Raw genomic sequence first — 22,059 nt, 5'->3', positions numbered from 1 at the left:
GTCCACCACACTGATAACGGGAGACTAGAGAGGCGCAGGGTAAAAATTGAACTTAGAAGGGAGACAGAGAGCGATGATGGGAGATTAGAGAGGCCGGAGGTGTTGTTGCTTCGAAGGGAGCGACGTCGGAGGAGATTGACAAGATGAAGGGAGCGGCGTCGACGGAGATCGACGCGAAGAAGGAAGCAGCGACGTCGAAAAAAGTAGCATCGAATGAGCCAAATGATAGAAGACATACAATTTAGGAATGATGTATTTCATTTTTATCTCACTATATTATTATTATTATTATTATTATTATTAAAACGGACAGATTCGAGAATGGAGATAATTTGTCCATACCATTTAATTTTGGAGATTTAAAAATCTCCAAATCCATATCGAATTAACTTCCCGAACCCACCCGTTTCAGGTTTTCCCCGGGCCCGAACCGTGGAATAAAGCCGCCCTTGGAGACCCTTCCTCCGCCCCCGCCTCCTCCTCCGGCCGACTCCGCCACCGCTACCTCTCTTCAGCGCGCTGCCAGCATGCCTGCCGACGTTAAGGTACCCAAATCCAAAAGGAAGCTTCCTAGTAAAATTCCCACCGACACCACGATTGAAGAGGAGGACGACGGCGATCGCGCTGATGACATCATCTTCTCCGCCCCCTCGCGTTCACCCTCAACTGCAACCTCAGTCGCAGGAAGCCCGCCTACCCGCCGAGGCTTCCGGAACGTGGGACTTTTTCTTCAGGGTGAACCAAGATATGATGTCGCCCACCCTTAGCCAACCGGAAGAAGATACTACTTGGCCGCAAAAAAGAGAGGTGGAGCAGGACAAAATGGTCAACGTCAAGAAGACGCCTCCACCTAGGGCTGATGTTCACCGCAAGGAAACCCTGCTCACGCCCACAAAGCTGGTGAATGAGCAGCCTCCGTCACCATCTAAGCCGGTCGAGAAGGTCGTTAAGAATAGCGTCGCAGTGGAGCTCCAGTCCCCTACATCCGCTGGAGCAACTGAATTCAAGAAGAATAGAACCATGCCCACCAGTGTTAATCTGATTCAGATTTTGATTGAACTGGACGACCATTTCCTGAAGGCGTCTGAGACTGCTCAGGAAGTCACAAAGATGCTTGAGACAACTCGTCTGCATTACCATTCAAATTTTGCTGACAATAGAGGTAAGCGAATTGCTGATTTTTTGAAATTTGATATTTCTAATCGGTGCAATCTTCCTGATAGATTTTGTTTTTTCTCGTCCTTTTGTTTTAGTAGGAACTAAATTATGCTTGACTACCTATTAGCATTAGTGCTTTACTAAACTTCTACCGGCAACGAGAAGCGTGGTCTTTTTCCCCATGCATTTGAATGAGTACGCTGCCACCCTAGCAAATTAGCTATCAAACATAGAGGGTAGTTTGGTGCACGAAGCCCCAGCCAATGCGGGAAAAGGGTCAGACTACATTGGGTCAATTGTACGCAATCTTACCTTATATTTTTGCAAAAGGTTGTTTCCGCAACTTGAACCCGTGACTTCAAGGTCACAATGCAACAACTTTACTCCTGCACTAAGGCTCTCCTTTGCTATCAAACATAGAGAAATTAAAAAAAAATTAAAACTCACAGAGATAAAAAAAATCATAAGATTTTATTAAAATTGAGAATATTTTACATGAGGGATTGAGACCCTTTTTATAGAATGAAAAAGACTTATTCTTCTAAAAAATTAACCTATTCCCTAATGATGTGGTAATAGATGACTACTTTAAATAAAAACTTATAATTTTTTAAAAGCTTTAAGATTTAGTGTCTGTTTGCTTTGTGGAAAATATTTCTCCAAAAATTATTTCTTTGTTTGGTGTTCGGCATGCTATAAAGATCATGGTCACATAAACATTTTTTTTGGTCAATGAAAAATATAGGGCATTTTAGGTGTAAATGACTTATTACCTCCAGCTAAGTAGTCCACTCCTCTCTCCCCTTAAGGACATTTTATTGCCTCATATCTGTGAACCGCATGAGACTCCTCTAGTCAACCCTATCATCCTCACTAGACCTTCCAATTGCTTATCATACATACCATCCCCATTCTCAATTCCCATTGCCCATCCCACTGGGCTTCTGGAGGGGCTTTAATGGAGTGGATTTATGCCATTAAAGGCGGTTTAATGGAGTGGATTTATGCCATTAAAGGCGGTGAAAAGGAAGAAAGAGATATTTTCCTTCTATCACAGCCAGGACAAACAAATAGATTTTCCTTATAAAAGTTTAAGCTATTTTCTACAAAACAAACAAACCTTCAAACTTTTTAATCTTAAACTTTAATTTAAACCTTTTGTTTTAAAATCCAATTCTAAACCATGTCATTCTCCTCCATTAAGAAAAGTTCGACTCTATATGAATCGTCAACATCTCTTTTTAGATCATGTCCATTAAAAAGAGCTTGACTCTTAATGAATTATCAGCATACTTTTTTTAGATTGTGTCCACCAAGAAGAGCTCAACTCTAGATGAATTGTCATTTTTTTTTTTTGAATCATGGCTACTAAGAAGAGCTCAACTCTAGATGATAAATTGACAGTGTCATTCTTTAGGTTGTGGTTTTTAAGCATAAGGAACATTTATATCATCAACTTTGACTAACATGAATTCTTCTATATTTCCTTGGTCGTCCCTTTTAATGAATAAGGTACTGGGCGTTTTCTTTTGTCAATTTGGTTCTTAAGGAATTGAGCTTGAACTTTATTTTCTTCCCCCCTCATTTGGTTTCTAATGAGTAAGGAAACACAATGATTGATTAAGAGGTAGAAATGCTCGTTGCAGCTCTTCTGCAAAAATTTAACATACATGAGTTGAGACTCTAATATCTCCTACTAAATTAACATATCTTTTAAATTGAAAACAACAACCAAAGCTTTATCCCACTAAGTGGGGTTAGCATATTTTTTATTCCAAAAATAAATAAGCTAGCAAGTATGAGAATTAATTTTTCTTACAGTAAGGATCGAGGAATGTACGTAAATGCTTTTAGAGGATTCATATAATTTCTTGGGATAATAAATGCATAGCCTTTAAAGTTAACTTTTAGTCAACTAGGTGCATCAATGTATTTGCTTAATAATAATTGCTCAATATAATTCTTTTATTAATATCTATATATGTCTCTCTTATGCATCCAGCAAGGCTCTTAGCTTGGTTGATAGAAGTAGAAAAAGCATCCAAATGCATATATTGACGACCTTTACATCTCAAAAGTGATTATAAATGGATGTATATCCATAGATGTCTTATTATAACTATTTTATAAGAAATTTTACTAATTTTATTTTTTAAATATGTCCTTTAGTTTTTCTAATATGGTTGGTTCTTTTTAGGCTCCTATGATAGTCTAATAATTTACATGTCTAGGTCATGATCAGTGACTTTTGGAATGGTGTATTGTTCTTTAGAAGTCTTGAATGAAGGATGGTTTGAGATCTCTTTAGGAGGTATGATTAAAGGATCATCGGTTCCAGGAGATGTATCAGTAAAAATTTCTGTAGTTATATGACTACTATCCTGTTACATGATTTTTAAATGGGGCAAATTATCAGGAAGCTCTTTTGGTGTTAAGTATCCTTGCTTAGTTAATGGTCCTTGTCATATATCGTGGTTTAGTGAAAGATCCTTTGGTTTCAAGAGAGAAACCATTAGTTGAGGTAGAGATTATCTCTTGTAGTGTGAGATTGGCTTTAGCTCTAAATCTCTATTTTCCTTTTGAAATTAATATAAGGTAAAGCATAAAGTGAGTAAGTGACTTCTCTCATTTTTTTTTTTTGGCTCATTCTCAAGAGACTATTGGGGCTTATATAGTCTTGTCTGTTAGGGACTTATGGTTAACACTACTAAACGTTCCTTTTCTTTTAAGTGAGAACACGAGGGCTTTCCTTTGCTTAGTTTTAGGTTTGTAAGAATGAAATATGATCGTCTTTCTATTATACCTTAAAAGTATATTTATTTTCTTTCCGTCATGTGTGATGGAAATTATACAACTAAGGTCTACCAATTGACAGCAAAAAGGTGAAACCGTCACCTCGGCGACCCCTCTAGGGTGACCCCCTATTGTCGGGAAGGGAGGTAAATCACGGGGGGCTTCGCCCAACAACAGTAGCACATGCGAGGCAACTAGCATGCATTCCACACCTGCTGGGAATTGACCCCAGACCTATTTGCAGCAACACCTTTGCATGAACGAACCCCGCTAGGCCGTGGGGGCAACTAAGGTCTATCACATGGGTGATGTTCATTAGTGAGAATGTCACACCATATCTCATTAGTGTAGAATTGTGTCAGAATAGGAATTAGATATCTCTCTATATAATGGAAAGGGAGGTTTAGTTACTAACTTACTTATATGGTATAAAATCTCGTACAGTATCGCGCCTTGCTACCATGCAAACGATTGAAATGTACTTGATACTATTCGACACCGAGACAATGTCTCTTGTGTTGAGTATCTTTTCATGTTGACATTCAACCCCTCTTAGCATGTTAAAATTGAAACAATATTGTTTTTTTAATAGTTTGCCTTTATAAGATAATGCCCAAATTGTACCATTTCAAATGGAAAACAAACAAGGAGCTTCGTTATATAGTTGTTTATCTTTTTCTTTTCATTCATCTCTTTTCTTCTTCCATCGCCAATTTATCACCAGCACCATACATCGAAATGTCGGCATGATACTAGTATCGTTTCAATCAAAGATTGAAACATTGGCACAACTTGAGATTTTGAACCCTGGTTACTCATGCAACTTTGTAAGTATTCAATGTGGAGTTTTGGTATGAGTTGGATCTAATCAAGGGCTCTATGGAAACAACATTTATTATTAAGAGTGAACGTCTTCATGTTCATCCTTTCTTGTTAGATTGTGTAGGTTGCTAAATTAGTGCTACCAAATCGAGGTATGTCTTGCTTTTTGATTTGAGGACTTTACAATTAACATATGTCTCTCTCGCTTCTCTCATAATCGATCCTTTTCCTTATCATGTCAATCTAACTATATTGACTTATAATGACCATTATGAAGTAGTAGATAATGATGTAGTCTAAGCATTTACCAAAAAGTTTTGCCTATTGCTTAAATATTGCATAAAATTTTCCTACAATCTTTGCTTAAACATTGTCTAAAGTTTTCCTGCTATCTCCTCTTAAACTTTTTTTTTAAAATTCTTTGCTTCAAATTTACCTAAATTATTTATTTAAAGATTCCCTAAATTTTGCTTAAACCTTCTTTAAAATTTACCTAAGTTCTTTCTTTCAATCTTGTCTGGAATTTATTTTTAAATCTATCCTTTTCTTTTCTTGAATTTGTCCAATATTAGCCTAAAATTTTCTTAAGAGTCCTTAACTGTTTTTTTTTTTCAAAAGCAAAATGTTACTTAAAAATCTCCTTGCACCTACCAAAAATCTCATTCTGGATGTTAGATGTCTGCTTTCTTCTCCAAGTCTAGCTTCCAACTCAACCTAGTCAAACAAACTTTGAGAAGACGAAACAAATAAGACTGGATGAGGCAATGAACTCAAAGGAAAAAATTCAAGATTTTATTTTATCTTCAATAAGTAGAATAAATCAAGTCTTCTCATTTTTCCATTTTTGTTTTAGCAAATCATTTGTAAACCTCTATAGAAAGAAATATCTACATTGTAATTAATACAATCCAAAAAAAATACAAATTTCTACTTTTCCTTTAACAATAAGCATGAGTGATGAACATAATTATATTGAGATAATTTGTACTTGTGCTATTTTCAGGACATATTGATCACTCAGCAATGCTCATGCGAGTTATTACATGGAACCGTTCATTTAAGGGCATTTCTCAAGAAGAAACTGCACTAGATGACTTTGATAATGATGAATTGGAAACACATGCAACTATCCTGGGCAAGATGCTCGCATGGGAGAAAAAACTTTTTGATGAAGTTAAGGTAAGTTTCTTACATATTTTTATGCTAAGTTAAAGTTTGTATTGTTTATTTGGAATTTGTTGGCTGTTGATTCCTGGTAAACTGCATGTCTAGCTGCACAAGAGTACTTTTCTAGTTGAAGCTAATTACAGGCCTCTCTCAACTCTTGTGGAAATGGAAAGCATTTATTGTTTAGTTCTGAATATTAAAAGGGAAAGCTTTGTTCAGGCCTTTTTATTTCTTTAATTTATAGATTGGTAAAAACTTGTTCCTGATTCCTAATACCAACTAAGATTCTTTTCCTATTGTAATGCATGAATTTTTGCACAACTCTCATTGATATTGGTGAATAAGAAATATTATACTCATGAGATTATGTAAGAAACTCCTAATCAGAAAGTTTTTCATGTTTGTTCTATAATATTTATTCATTCTTTTGGTTTCTACAAGTTAAATAAGCTGATATTCTTTTCTTGTTTGTTGAGAAATAACCTTGTGGGTTGTATTTTTGTAAAATCTTATATCATAATTCAAAGGTTTGATGATGAGGAATCCTTGACAATAACACTCAAAGGTGGCACCCATACACTTGAAACATTAGAAGCCTTTGAAGAAGTTAGATTCATCCTCCTTCGAACCATCCATATACAGTTGCAAATTTATTGAAGACTATTGAGGACCTTCTATATACCAAAATAGATAGGCATATATTTGTGAACAATGCAAATAGGTAGAGGTTTCATGTGATGATCATTAGGAGTCTGCTAGAAGGATTTTGTGGTACCTCTAGGAAAGAGTCTTATATGTGATCGTAACCTTTTTATATTGAAGGGTACAAAGATGCAGATAAAAAAGATTGTTGTATAACAGAAAGAGGTAAGATAATTCTATATCCTTTTTTTTTTATTTATATGTAGGTATTTATATACATAAGACACTCTATAACTATGCCTATCAATTGCTAATTACAATCAATTACAATCATGACACAATCCCTTCAATTAAGCTAATCAATTACAATCCCTACAATTAAGCTAATTACACTAAAGTATTCAACACTCTCCCTCAAGCTAGAGCATATATGTCAATCATATCTAGTTTGTCACAAAGTTCTGAGAATCGTTTTCCTCCTAACACTTTAGTAAAGACATCAACAACTTGGTTGGATGATGATATGAATGGAGTGACAATTTTTTGGCTTATTACACACTCGCAAATAAAGTGATAGATACTTAGCCCTCTCATGAAAACCGGGTTACTTGCAATGTGAATAGCCGCTTGGTTCTCAAGTACATAGGCAGTGGTTCATTGTAGGTGAATTCTAATTCTTCAGGCAAATTCTTCAACCATAACATCTGTGAGCCATGGCTCTGTACTTAGCTTCGGTAGTTGACCTAGCAACAATAATTTGTTTCTTACTTCGCCATGTTACTAGATTTCTCCCTACATAAGTGCAATATCCAGAAGTAGATCGTCTGTCGGTCTTTAATCTAAGGTAGTTGATATTAGAATAGACTTCGATCTTTAGGTGCTCATTTCTCTCTTAAATGACAATCTTTTTCCTTAGAGATTTCTTGATGTACCTCAGAATCTTGATCACGACATCCCAATGAACTTGCTTTGGCTTATCTATAAAACGACTAACCATTCCAACTGCAAAGGAGATGTGTAGATGAGTTTCCCAACAAGCCGTATATATTTTGCCTTATCCTCAAATATTCTCCAGTATCATCCCAAACACTTGGATTGATATCCGTAGGAGTATCAATTGGATTCGTTCCAAGCATTCTAGTTTCTTTGAGTAAATATGTAGCATACTTCCGTTGGTATAATGAAACTCCATATTTGTTGTGAGTAATTTCAATTCCCAAGAAATACTTAGGATGCCCCATATCCTTAGTAACAAAGTGTTGCTGCAAATAAATCTCATTCGTGTTATGTCGTACAAACACAGAATGATTAGATTTGCATTGCTTGAAGCCAACAACTTTGATTATATTATTGAATTTATCAAACCAAGCTCAAGTTTTGGGGCTTTGTTTAAGACATTAAATAACCTTTCTAAGTTTGCAAATCATAGTAGCATTCTCCCCCTAGCAACATACCTGGGAGATTGCTCCATGAAAATGGTCTCGTGCAAATTGCCATAAAGGAATACATTTTACACATCTAGCTGACACATTGGCCAAGATTGATTGACAATCAGGGAGAACAAAACTCTAATAGAATTCAGACGGGAGAGGGAGAGAACGTCTCAAAGTAATCAACACCGTAAGTTTATATAAATCTTTTGGTCACCAGACGAGCTTTGTATCGATCAATAGTATCACCAACTTTATACTTAAACACCCAACGACGGACAACAATACCAGCGAAATGTGGTGCAGTCACAAGTACAGGTGCAAACAAATCGAGCCGGTTCGCGAGCTTTTCGAGTCGGCTCAAAAAATATTCAATTTGTATTTGAAATTATCGAATTCAAGCAGAACTCGAACATATTTGAATATTTTTTGAGCCGAATTTGAACCTATACTATTTGGTTCGATTGTTCATGAATCACTTGCGAGCCGAATTCGAATCGAATTCTAATTATTTTTATACAGTTTTAACTTAAATGTATTCAAATTAAGGTTCGAATAATTTGAACTAAATTCGAATTTAATTCATTTCGAATTATAGTTGGAATATGCTTAAATCAAGGTTCGAACAATTCGAATCGAACTAATTATTTCTATTTTGAGCTTTGAATCGAGCTTCAAATATCATATATATTTTTGGAGCTCGAAGTCGAATATCAATATTTACATATTATTTGGTTTGATTCGATTCGTTTACACCCCTAGTCAAGCTTCCAAGTACCATGAGAGATAAGTGCGGATATTTCTTCGTCCATTGCAGTTCGCCAAGCAAAGTGTTGATAAGCCTCAGAGTAGGAAGTTGGAACTTCTGTAGATGAGAGAAACACCACAAGCGCGGAAAGCAGGACCAAGGTAATCAAACAAGATATGGTTAGACAAAGGATGAGTAGTGCAATAACGAATACCTTTACGAAAAGCAATGGGTAGATCAATATCGGAGTGGTGAGGAGCATTAGGAGCTGCAATAAGAGGAGGCGAGGGACATGAGACAGGTTCTGACTAATAACACCTTGTATACACCTGCAATGGTTTAGGAGATGGAATAGTTGTAGTGGAAGACATGGATGGTGGGATTGGTAATGGAGGAGATGCTAATGTATTAGATGACTGAGCCAGATGGAGGGAAAACTATGGTTTTAACTAACAAACATAGCATCAGCACAGGTGTAACTACGTTTTGTGAGTGGGTGAAGGCAACAATATCGTTTTTTGTGTACGAGAATATTCAAGAAAGATGCATTTAATAGATCGAGGAAACAATTTATCCAAGCTAGGAGTAAAATCATGAACAAAACAAACACAACTAAATATACGAGGAGGCACAGAGAAAATAGGTTTGTCAGGATGAAGACATGAGAATGAGATATTCCCATGTAACACGGTAGACGTCATCCTATCAATAAGGAAGCACGCTGTGAGAACAACATCGCCCCATAAATACTTAGGGATATGCATGTGACAAGAAGTGTATGAGCTATGTCTAAAATATGGCGGTGCTTGCATTTAGCGACCCCATGTTGTTGGGAAGTATATGAACAAGATGTTTGATGAATTGCGCCATGAGAATCACAGCATGTAGAAACAGTTTTCTAAGTGGACTCAAGTGCATTATCAGTATGAAGAGTGCGTAAATCAACAAAATATTGGATTTTTATTTCATTATAAAATGATTTTAGCACATCAGGAGCCTCACTTCTATTTTTTTAGTAAATATAACCACGTCATATGAGTAATCATCAATAAAAATTATAAAATACTGAACCCTCTAGACTCAACTCTACAAGGTACCCAAACATCACAATGAATAAGTTCAAAAGCAAAAAAACTACATTTATCAATTCTAGAAGGAAAATACGTGCCATGGTGTTTGCCAAATTCACAGCATTGGAAATCAGTAGGTTGAACAAAAACTTTTAAGAGACGAAGGACATGAGTGACCTAGATGACAATGCCACTAATAAGGAGATAGTTGCTGAGAGTGGACGGGAACATGCAGGTGTAACAGAATCTAAATAGTATAGGCCATCACGCCTAATCATTCTCTTCGTTTGGAGGTCCTGAAAAATACTTCTTCTTGTGGGATGCCGCAATAATTCAAATGAACGTGACCATAAGAGATAGTTGGTTCTATTCAATTTAATAGTGGTATCCAAATTATGTTTAGAATATGAAGACAACATTGTAGGAGAAAATCAGAGGCAGAAACTTGAGTAGTAGTAGATTAGAGTAGCGGTGGTGGTAGAGTTTCGGGTAGTGGCAGTACGAGGACCTTCAGTAGCACAAGCAGAAAAAAAACAAGCAGAGAAGGAAAAAAAACAGAAGATTAGGTCAGAGAAAGATCAACTTGCTATGATACAATGTAAAAGAGAAAGAGGTAGGATAATTCTATATCCTTTTTTTATTATGTATAGGTATTTATATACATAAGATACCCTATAATTATGCCTATCAATTGCTCATTACAATCAATTATAATCTCGACACAATCCCTTCAATTAAGTTAATCAATTACAATCCCTACGATTAAGCTAATTACACTAAAGTCTACAGTCAAAGATGCTAAAGTATTCAACAATTGTCTCACAGATTGGTCATCTACATTGCACTATTAAGTTGTTCTGGTACCTAATATGATATCTTGAAAGAGGAGAAACAAACTTTATATGCTAGTTCATGTGTGGAGGTAGAATATAAGGTCGTGGTTCTTGCCACTTGAGAATTTAGTTGGTTCAAACAATTGATGACCCAGTTGAGTATACTATAAAATTGATGAGCCTATATTGTGAGAAGCAGGCTACAATGCACATTGCTTCTAATTTAGTCTTTCACAAAAAGTATCTAATCATCCAGATAAAAAGGAATTCGTCAATTATGTGTACACATGACTTAGCACTTAATTAAGTTTTGTTTGCTATGCTCGACATCTTAATTTTTGTTCTGACCACATTTCAAAAACAATACAACATTCATTATTGTACAAATTAGATAGTATTTTATGTTTTAATCATGCACAATGATGTTCCAGAGGAACACAAACAAGAAGCATCCACCTCCATTGCAACTCCTCTGAAACCTGATCTGCAACAAGCATGAGCACTAATCTTAGGGTCAAACATAAATCTACAATTAAAATAACATCACAACAATATGACACCTCTCAACCAAATTGCTGCAAGGAGAAGATTAGTCAATTGACTCAATTCCTAATATCTTCATTAGCCAACAACCACAAGTCCCAATAAAAATTTCTCTACAGCCAAAATCACAGATAAATCATCTTATCCACACTCTAACTCAAATTAAAGATGTAATTTATCCAGGCATTTACTGAGAGGAGATTGGGCACTCACAATAAGAGGGCCACTGGATTGCCTTGTGGTCACTGCCCATGCTTACATAGATGACTGCCTGTAACTAATTCCATGACCCTCTACACAACTTAAACAACGTTGTAAACCTTAAAGACTCGCTATAGAAGGCAGATCGACTGATGATGAAGGAGGGAAGTAGCCTGTTGCTGGTGGTGGTGAGCAGTAGCACAAAGAGCACTTACTGGAAGATGAGATATAAGATGGAATCAAAAAAGCAATGTGCAAGTCACCTCAAGATCCTTAACTGCCTCTTCACAGAAATCATTACTCAAGGACAATGATCAATAAAAATTTGATCCCAAAAAAGGATGGTTGTTCAAGTGATATTGAACAATGATTCAAGCTGATCATGGAGATTCAGTCTATCAAAACACAAGAGTTTGATTGTACAATGGCACAATTGGAAATGCCAATGACCAAAAGTCCCTTAGTTGATCGGAAATGTCTTGATCAAAGAAAGAAATTTAAGATCAAAGAAGATGTAACCAAGGAGAAACAGCTGCTACTAGTTGTGATTTAAGATCATTGCATTTTGCTACAGTTCAATCAATCCACATTCAATTGCTGGATCCATCATGCTTCTCAGATTTTGAGTAGTGTAAATGTCTTTGTTACAACAATGCAATGAATAATGAGAAGCACACTGTGTTTTGTTATTTGATGGAGTGGAATACATATACAGTCATATATCTACTACATATACCCTAGTACACAAATGAATACAATGGTTATGTGGATACTTGTGTTAAGTAGTTAACAACATTGTTTGAAATCTTATTTTGTGCAAGTCAACAAGGCCGAAAAGTACCATTTTGATAAACTATCAAAATCTAATATTGATTGACACGACTAATTTGTTCTTTGCTGCCTGTGCTATCATACTGATAACTAACATACCGTGTTGACACTTGCCACATTTCAACACTCGACATGCATCATGATAACATCAAACTATAATTTGTTATTTTTTTAGCTTGTTTTTTCATTAATTTTAATTTAATTGATTAATCAATTGTTATAGTTTTATTTTTAAAGTAATTAAGTAGAAGAAGATTATAGAAGTAAAATTGTGTAAATTCATCTCTACATGCATTAAATATAAAATAAGTGAGTTATTTTAGTTTAAGTATCTAATTGATATGATCTTAGTAAGTAGTAAATCATGAAAGTGAATTAAAGCGGTAAAACTTATGAAAATTAATTTTTTGCATGTAAACAATGCTGAAGTATCATGCATTAAAGAAAAAAATGAGTAAAAATTATTTTTAATTTATCTAATTGATATTATTTTCGTAGTAGTAATAAATCTAAGTAAAAATGGGTTAAATGTGTAAAACTCATCTAAATTCATCACAATACATCACCAATGTCAAAGCATGTCAACTATGAGAGCAATGTAGCATGTTAAAATTTTAATTTAATTTACTATCTAATTGTTAGTCTTATTTTTAGAATAAATTAACTAGTAAGAGTATTAAAGGATTAAAACCCATCTAAACTTATCAATTCCCATTTTGATGCTTGCTGAAGCATGCCAAGTAATACAGTGTTGAAATTGCACTATTCTGGCTAAGGGCCAAAACTACTACAGAAAATGAAGTTTTTGTCCCATGTTTTTTGAGGCTAGTACATCTAGTTCCCTTCTTTTATTAGGCTAATTTGGAGTAGCTCATATATATTCTTTCTTTGGTGTGGCACCATTATTGATTCTTGAAGGAATCCAAAACAAGAAACTTATTTTATCTATGCAAGAAGTTGGACCCTGCTATATTGTTGTGTTGTTTGAAGTTTGAACCTGAATGGAACATTCTTTCCAGGTCCTTGATGCGCTTGTTTTGTTAAAGAGGGGTTTGTGTGGACACAAATGAGGATATCTCGCTACTTCAAATAGTTGTCTCTTTCCATTTACCCTTAACTATTTTGGGTGTCTTGGAAACAAAGTTTCATATCCCAATTATGTTGTCTTCAATTGATAATAATCATCTAAAAATGCCCCAATTTAAGACATTTACTTATTTCATCTGAGTTAAAATTTTTGGTTTTGATATGGGTTCCGGTATCAACTTGGAATGTTACCGTCTCAGTGTCAGACCGGTACTAACCTAATTATAGGACTTAATGAGTGGACATACCATTAAATCTGTATCTATTTAGCAAATATTAAGATCTAATTGGCTACTAATGAATGGAATTGAGGTGGTTTTCAGTCTCAATTTGGTTTTCATTTGAACTGACTTATTATATATCTTTAATGCTATCACTTCCACCATTGATCTTTAAAGCACAATTGAACTCAATGCTGACCATATCGAAAGCCTCATGCAAAGCCTCATGGTGCATCCCACCTTTGGCCCTTTGTCATGAACCTATCTTCAGTTTGCTATCACATGTCTTTGTTCTATTCTCTCTTCTCACCCATTTGGGGATGGATTTTGTTTCATAGGGTGAGACAAAAGCTTGTGTTGCACAATACTATTGTAGAAAATTGTAGCAACCCCAGGCGCCCCTCACAAACCGTCCCAGGGAGGTAAATCACGGGGCCAGCTTATAGCCGACCGCCAAGTGGCTATGCGATGAGAGTTGTGTTGCACAATACTAGTAGTACATGGTTGGTATTGTGCAATACAAATGGAGCAAATAATTTTTTTAGTGCTCATTGGCAAGGAACAAAATTTTCACCCCATGCTTTGGTCTATGCTAATTGCTAGATATGCTTGGCTGTTGGTTGGTGCAGTTAGTAAACTGCTAATTAAAGTCTGGTATAGACATAATTCCCACATACTGATTATCTAAGATGTCCTTGGGTTTCTTTTGACATTTTTTTTGTCTGTTGCATTTGAGCTTAATTTTATTTATTTATTTATTTTTTTGTACATGTGTTTTCTTTTGTTCTCTACAGAGCATCCCCTAGGTTTTAGTTTGCTTGAGGAAATTTGTTTCCTTCCTAATCTGCTCTTGTAAGTGTCCTGCAAATTCTTTCTTACTCACACCTAACATATTCAAGCAAACTTGTACAAGTAATGTTCATATACTGCTGAATTGTTTCTCAGTTTCTTCTATTGTCAAATATCATATTACATTTTAGTCTCTATACAGGCTGGTCAATTTATGAAAAAGGAGTATAAGAAATAGTTAGTCATGCTGAATAAGCTAGAAAAACGTGGCATTAACTCGACAACATTGGAAAGAACCAAGTCAGCTGTAAGTCTTTTGCAAATAAGATATATATTTGATACGCCGTCAATGGATGCAACAGTTTCAGAAATAAATCGTCTTCGTGATCATCACCTATATATCACGCTAGTGGAACTTGTTAATGGGTAAGTTGTTACTTATTGTGTTTCTGGTAAATGTATTTATACTTATGCTAAAGCACGTTTATGCCTTTTTTTTCCTTTCCTTTTTACGTCTGATATGGTAGGCTGAACATAGAATATGAAGGAATGATAGTTGAAATGCATGTTCTAATACATATTGTTGGTTTGACTGCCTTATACACCTTGACGAAGACCTATCCATGCTGATTTTTATATGCTTCCTCTACCAGATTCAATTTTATTCTTGTAGTTAACTAGTTGAGTACACTTGACACAATAAGTTGGGATTTTAAGGCCATAGCTATATGATTCAACTGCGACTTTGTGATATCAAACTACAAGTGGATCAAGAGGAAGCACAGTTACACAACTACAAGCATTGTTGATTGCTCCTGGAACATGACTTGAACTCAACTTGAACTGATTGTTACTTCAATACCTTATTTGATGAACCCAGGGAATTACCACTGAGTCATATTCTCTAGGAACAAGTCTGAGTGGTATGACTTTACTGCTACTCTTAACTCCAAAATGATGATGTTGAATGTTGATCAATAATGCTGCAGCATGGTATCATTCAAGATGATGTGTTTGACTGTTGATCAATAATGCTGCAGCATGGTATCATTTGCCCAAGTATCTCCCCTTCTTTGCATTGGTGCTACTAGTTAAGAAGTATATTCAATACCTTGGGTGCAAAGTCTATATTGATTCTTCAGCAGGTCTTTGTAAATCTCATGACAAAGATACTAGATCAGGTTGATAAGTTTTCCTAGTATGCCTAGTTAGCCTGTTACATCATCAGTCAACTACTGTACCTCTTCATTATATGTTGGAGTTTTGGGCTTCCTGAGTTGTGAATAAGAGTTAGAGACATTTTGGAAGGAATTGCTTAAGCATTGCGCAACAACTCAACTTCAGTTGTGCATACCACCCTCAATCTCATGGCCAAATTGAGTTTGCAAATATGTTCTGAGATGTATCTTAAGTTCTTGTTTCTTGGTTAAGGCATCACTGGCTTGCTTGGGTTGAATATTGTTACAACCAAAGTTATCACTATGCATTGCAAGCTACTTCCTTCAAAGCATATGATCTTCCTCCTCCCAAACTAACTTCCTTATATATTGAGTGCTACACATTTGAAAGCTTTTGAATCACCCTAGATCAAATGATGTGTTCATTGTGCTCTCCTTCACAGCAAGCTCAACAAAGGATGAAATGCTACTGTCATGCCAAACATCATGAGGCCACTTTTCATTACTAAGGATTTGGTTTAGTTAAGCATAACCAATCCAACATCTTCCTAATAAATTGATTGCTCGCTCCTTTATATTGTTCCCAGCACTTGATGCATCGGCTGGTTGTACACAAATTCATGTTATTGTTAGGCTTTAAAATCCATCTTGTTTTAACATCCCATACCTCAAAACATTTCAAGGATAAAGGGGTCAACCAAACCAATTCTTTCGTGTTCTTCACTCATGCTTTCTACGTTGCTTAGCATTATTACTCATGAAAGCCTTCTATGTGCCCACTCTCAAGCTTCGACAAAATTTCCCTTCATTGTTGAGGATGTATCCTTTTAGGGAGGGGAATGATGTTATGGGTGTCAACAATGGACGCTTCATCATGATAAATGGAAACGAAGTTGTACAATTAGAGATGACAACGGGTCCGGGTTGGGGCGGGGTTGGCCACACCCGGGACCCGCCTCGCCCCACGAACCCGGCGGGGCAGATCCGGGTTAGACCCGCTAGACCCCGCCATATTTTTTTTTTTTGGAAATACAAAATAATTTTTAAAAATTAATTAAACATTAAATTTATTTTCAACATTTATATTAATAATATTTTGTAACAAAAAAATATTATCACAAATTAAAATCTATCAATTTTGATTCAATTAAAAATTAATTATCAATTTTTATTCAATTAATAATTAATTAAAAAAAATATTATATGGGGTGGGTCTGGGTGGGCCAGGTTAAACCCATGACCCGCTCCGGATCCGCCTTGAGACCCGTTTAGGCGGGTCTGAACCCGCCCCTGCTAGGGGTTTGTTTAGGGGTCGGGTTTCAACCCGCCCCATTGCCATCTCTCTTTTCAATGGTCATAACATGCAAAGGAGACAATATCATATATTCAGTGAGCAAAAAAAAGGCTACGAGCAAAGTTTTAGATGTCACCAAGGCAACACATCCAAGAGATTGATTTGCATGTGTGTATCACAAACATATTGCACTTCTCAACCAAATCGCAATCTAGTCAAAATTTGTTTAATCATATCACCAATCTGAAAGCATCACAAAACTATGCACTGGAGACTACTTGAAACATTTGAATGAAGTGATCAAGTCTATCACATGAGAGAATTGCACTGGGTACTGGTCTTGTCGAGAAAGTCATCTTTTAGGCTAGTTTCAACTTGAGGAGGAGGCTACATTATGAAAATAGCTTGATTAATTGACTAAGTGGATTGGTGTCATAGGTTAGTTATCTACCTGGTCATTTAAGTAAAATATGATGTGTATTTACTAAAATGGCAGAAGCATCATCTGGCTACAGCAACAACCACTTACATTGTGGGTGTTTTAACTTTCCTTTTTTTTAGCTCCAAGTCTTCTCTCAAAATTTGATCAGAAGACATTCTCGTCCACATAAGTGTTGGTCATCAAGCCTTCAATGAGATTGATAGCTCATGGTCTTTATTTTAGTTAGAGCTCCTAACTAGGGATGACAATTGAGCTTTTTGGAGTACCTATGATTACGTGACTCAATGGGTTAGATATCTCTTAAATGAGTTTGAAATGAATTTAGAGTAGATACTGACAACAAGGTCATTATTTAAGGTAGCACAAGAGAAATGTATCACTTGACCTATTAACCAAAAATGGCAATCGTTGGCATGAAGGGATCAACATTAGTGGTCAAAATCATTTTGGTATTGAATGATATCAATCCTATCTTAGTCAGTACATGGACTTTGGCTCTAAAAGAAGGGCATGAATAACAAGAAAATGTAGGCATGTAGTGAGATTCATCTTAAAGCGAGAAATTAATCCCAGTGCTTCAATTTAGGGGGCTTTCACTAAAGGAGTTGCACGAGGAAAGGTAAGGGAGTTGATTTGGCATTGCACTTGGGGAGAAGGGAGGCATTGCATGGATGGAATCTGGTGTAGTAGAAGTGACGCAACATGCCAACACCAAAATCAAACTACTGAACCACCCATGAACTAGGAACGAAGTTGATGAAGCGGAGAAGGAAATAACTTCACCTAAAGGAAAAACTCTCACATAGAGAAGTCAAATTCGAAATTGTATTGATTAAAAGATGATTAAAATTCAAGACTTTTATAGACTCTACTCATAGTAAATACTTAGATAAATATTTTAATAAAGAAAATAAACTAATCTTGGTAGGAAATATACTTATTCCCCATTGATTATAAAAATAAAAATATTAATTACCAAATAATAAAAATCAAATCTCTAATTTATTGTAGATCTGTTAATCTTGAATATTTTTCACTTTATTTTCATTTATTGCATATGTGCTCATCTTAAATATTTTTCAATCTTGAATATTTTCTAATTTATTTTCATTTATTGCATATGTGTCAATGTTGAATATTTTTTGTTCTTCAAGATTTTCAATTTCTTTCCTTTTATTGTGAATGAACTAATATGAAATTTATCTTCAATTTATTTTCTTCAAAATTATTTCCCTTGTTACATTATTTGATTTCCCGTCAACATTAAGAAGTGGCTGGCTTAGCATGTGCAAGGAGAAGCAGGGCATTTCGTGGATGGCGTGTTGCATTACATAGAAGGGGTGGGATGGGTGGGTTTGGTTCATAACATGATCTTTAGGATTATCATGCTATTAGATTAAATTTATATTAACTGAACTGATTAATATTAGATTAATCTTATATTAAATAAAATGTTTAGTATTAATTTATTAAATTAATAGTTATATTTTATATTAATTTTCAACATTAACTTACATTCACTTATAGGTCATTGGAGTTTGAATCTTACTACATATGACAAACTTCTCATAGTCTCATTACTACTTCGAAAAATATTTCTTTCTGATAATCCTAAGATGTGTTGTTTTATCTTCTCCTTGGTTTGGACACTGAAAACATGTAAGCAACATTTTGCATAGGCTGTATCATATCTCAGCATGATCAGTTCTAGTATATATTGAATGCAGTGCAAAATTTGCCATATATAAAAGATAGTTTTCTAGGATAAAGAGCTTCTGGGATATGATTTTTTTTCTTGTAATTTAATATAAGTTATCCATAAGATATTTAGGTTAGAACTTTACCTGAATCAATGCATTCCATTTGATTATGCAGTACCGGAATATAAATTTACTTATTGCTTAAGAATGACAATACGGTTTTTTGTTGAGGTCTACCTACCTACAAATTAAGGTTACCATTATGCCTCCTTAAACTTCATATTTTTCAACTAAACTCGCCCTTGTTTTCTTCTTTTGAAATTGTCTTGTTTTTACATGCCGATGAAATATGGATGATAATAGGTTTAGCATTAGAGTTTGTAAGACGAAGAGTACTTTGAGATAGACTAAGTTAGGGTTAATCATAAAATTAGCAGGTCAACCTTTTGCAGAAAACACTGACCATTGTTAGGGCTTCCAAATACTTTTTATTCTCAGCATTTCAGATTATTAGACATGCTGTGGTCTTTTGTTCTTGATCTAGGAATGTAGCTAATTAGAATAAATTGCTAGTGATACAATTCTAGTTCTATCTTGATTTTTATTAGCTAGCATCCACAAAATCTAGTTAGCTGTTATGTTGTTCATCAATTTTGATGATTCCTAAGTAGCACCACATTGTTCTAAAACGTGTTCTAGTCTCATGGTGCATCAAACCATATGACGACCTTCAGATATGGAGAATTCCCATGCACCTGAGTATTTCATGTTTTCTACTTGTAAAAGGCATTTCAACATATGACAGATTTTACACATGATAAATTTCTTTAACACAAGTTCATCTTAAATTTAATTAGTTTCTTATTTCTTACCTTCGTCATTTCAATTTGAACAGGATGTCTAGGATGTAGGAAACGATGTGTTTACATCATCACAGCCAGCTTAAATTGATAAAGGGCATAAGAACTATTGACATTCAACTTCCTCTTAGAGAGACGACTCAACAACATCATAAACGAACTCTTGAGCTTAGAAATATAGTAGGAGAATGGGATTCACAGTTACAAAAACTCATCGATCATCAGAAAAACTATATCAAATTCCTCAATTGCTGGTTGAATTTGAACATTATCCCTCTTGAGAACAGTGGGAAGGAGGCATCATCTCCACTGAGAACAACCTGACTACCCGATCAAGGTCCTGCTACATGATTGGCAAGACCAGTTAGAGAGTCTTCCACTTAATAGCACCAAGATTATCATAGGTAGCTTCTCAGCAGCATTGCATGCGGTTGTTCTGTGCCAAATTGAAGAGCTAAACTTAAAGTTGAAGTGGGACGATGCTCGGTAGGATCATGAGCAAAAACAACAAAAACGATAATTGGAGGAATGGAATCCAAAGTACATGCAGAAGATGGCAGAAGCTGCTGACACAAGTGATAGTGAGAGAAAAGGGAACACATATGAGCAGGATAATGCCACAGAGAGGAGGATTGCCTTGGATAATGCAGATTTCAAGCTGAAAGCTGTAGGAGCCTACAGAAGCAATGCAACGTGGTGAGGGAGAAGTAAGACACAGAGCTATGTCAGATTTCTCTTATTCATGTTCGGAAATGTATAAAAAACTAAATTCCATTGCTAGATAACAAAACCTGGTGATAGTCGAGGGATCTTTGTAGAGTGATTTTTTTACTGCCTAACTTTTATGTTTATATACTATACTGTCATTGATTTTCTTGCTCATTTATAACTTTGGCTGGGAGCCTGGCGGTGATAGGAGATATAATATAGAAAGGGACCACTGTGCTACAGAAGCATTTCTGTTTGTATAGCAATTCATTGTTGCAAAAATGATTATGCAATGTATTGAGATTTGTCCTTACCTGCTGTATGATTGAATTTGTAGTTTCCTGTTTAAGATGTCGTCACCTGTTGTCTTACGATCATTCAAGTTTTATGTTTTATTGATTCAGAAAAGTTCTATAACAAATTTTCCAACGAAATTTGGACATTTTGATTATGGACGAGATATGAAGTTTGGATTAAGTTTTTCTTAGCAAAGTTTTAACGTAATCCAACAAAAAATGCATTAGTAACGTAGACTAAGTTTACATTGTTTCACATCTTATGCATGATGATGCAGCAAGTATACTTATGCTCTATTTATTCTGAGTGGAGGCATGGATTGAAGATGGAAAGGAATTTAAGGTGGATAAGGATCTTCAAGGAAGTGGAAAGGAATTCATGAGAAAAGAAGGAAAAAAAAGGGTAAAAAAAAGAGGAGAGAAGGAAATTTCAAAAACTCCGATAAATTCGTAGCGGCTTTGGCACGAGCAACCTCGTGGCTGTGAGCGAGGCAGCTCGCAGTTGCCACAATCGGCCTTACACCGCTACGAGAGACATTCGAGCGAGCCAATAGGGTTGATGTGAGAAAGAGAAGGAAAGTTTGTTCGACTCGATTTTAGATTGATAAAAAAATTTCCAAAAAATGATCGGATCATATAAAGAAGGAAATGCAAACGCCACATAGTTTTCATAAAAGTTATGATAGAGATTAATAGTCATGAGACCTGAGTTTGGACTTTGGACTGAATGTGGATTAATTTTCGAATGTAGTCTCATTAGGTTGCCTCAGGTAATAGTACAACGGCAGTGCACCTTTTCAATTTCTTAGACATTCGATGAATTAACAGATGAATTTTTCTAAATAGGAGTTGACTTAAAAATGCTAGATTAATGTGCCATCTGTTGTGAGCACTTCTTAATTTACCTTGGTCATGAAAATTTTCTATAGAACCAGATTGGTCATAATAAAATTTAGGTGTAAGTCAGATATCTAGTGCTAACTAAAAAAAAAATATATACGAAGGATCGAAAAGCGTGTTAGAGGGGTGAATAACGCTCGTGATTTTTTTTTACATTTTTCGCAAAACTCAGAATTAAAGTAGCTGCTGAAAGTAAATAAAATAAAACAACACTAACACAGTTAGTTTTACTTGGTTCGGAATCTTTGACAACTCCTACTTCAAGGCTCGTGATTGTCAATCGCTTTCGTTGGATAATCCACTAAGAATTCAAAGATTACAAAACTTGAATGTGAAAGTACAACTTT

At 35.4% G+C, this 22,059-nt stretch overlaps 1 pseudogene; it reads left to right on the top strand.

Moving 5' to 3' along the window:
• Positions 1–398: 398 nt before the first annotated feature.
• LOC121972276 lies at positions 399–20,800 on the top strand (annotated as a pseudogene).
• The last annotated feature ends 1,259 nt before the right edge of the window (positions 20,801–22,059 follow it).

Source organism: Zingiber officinale, chromosome 4A, assembly GCF_018446385.1.
Source record: "Zingiber officinale cultivar Zhangliang chromosome 4A, Zo_v1.1, whole genome shotgun sequence".
Classification (NCBI taxonomy): domain Eukaryota; kingdom Viridiplantae; phylum Streptophyta; class Magnoliopsida; order Zingiberales; family Zingiberaceae; genus Zingiber; species Zingiber officinale.
This window is presented reverse-complemented; position numbering and strand designations above follow the sequence as displayed.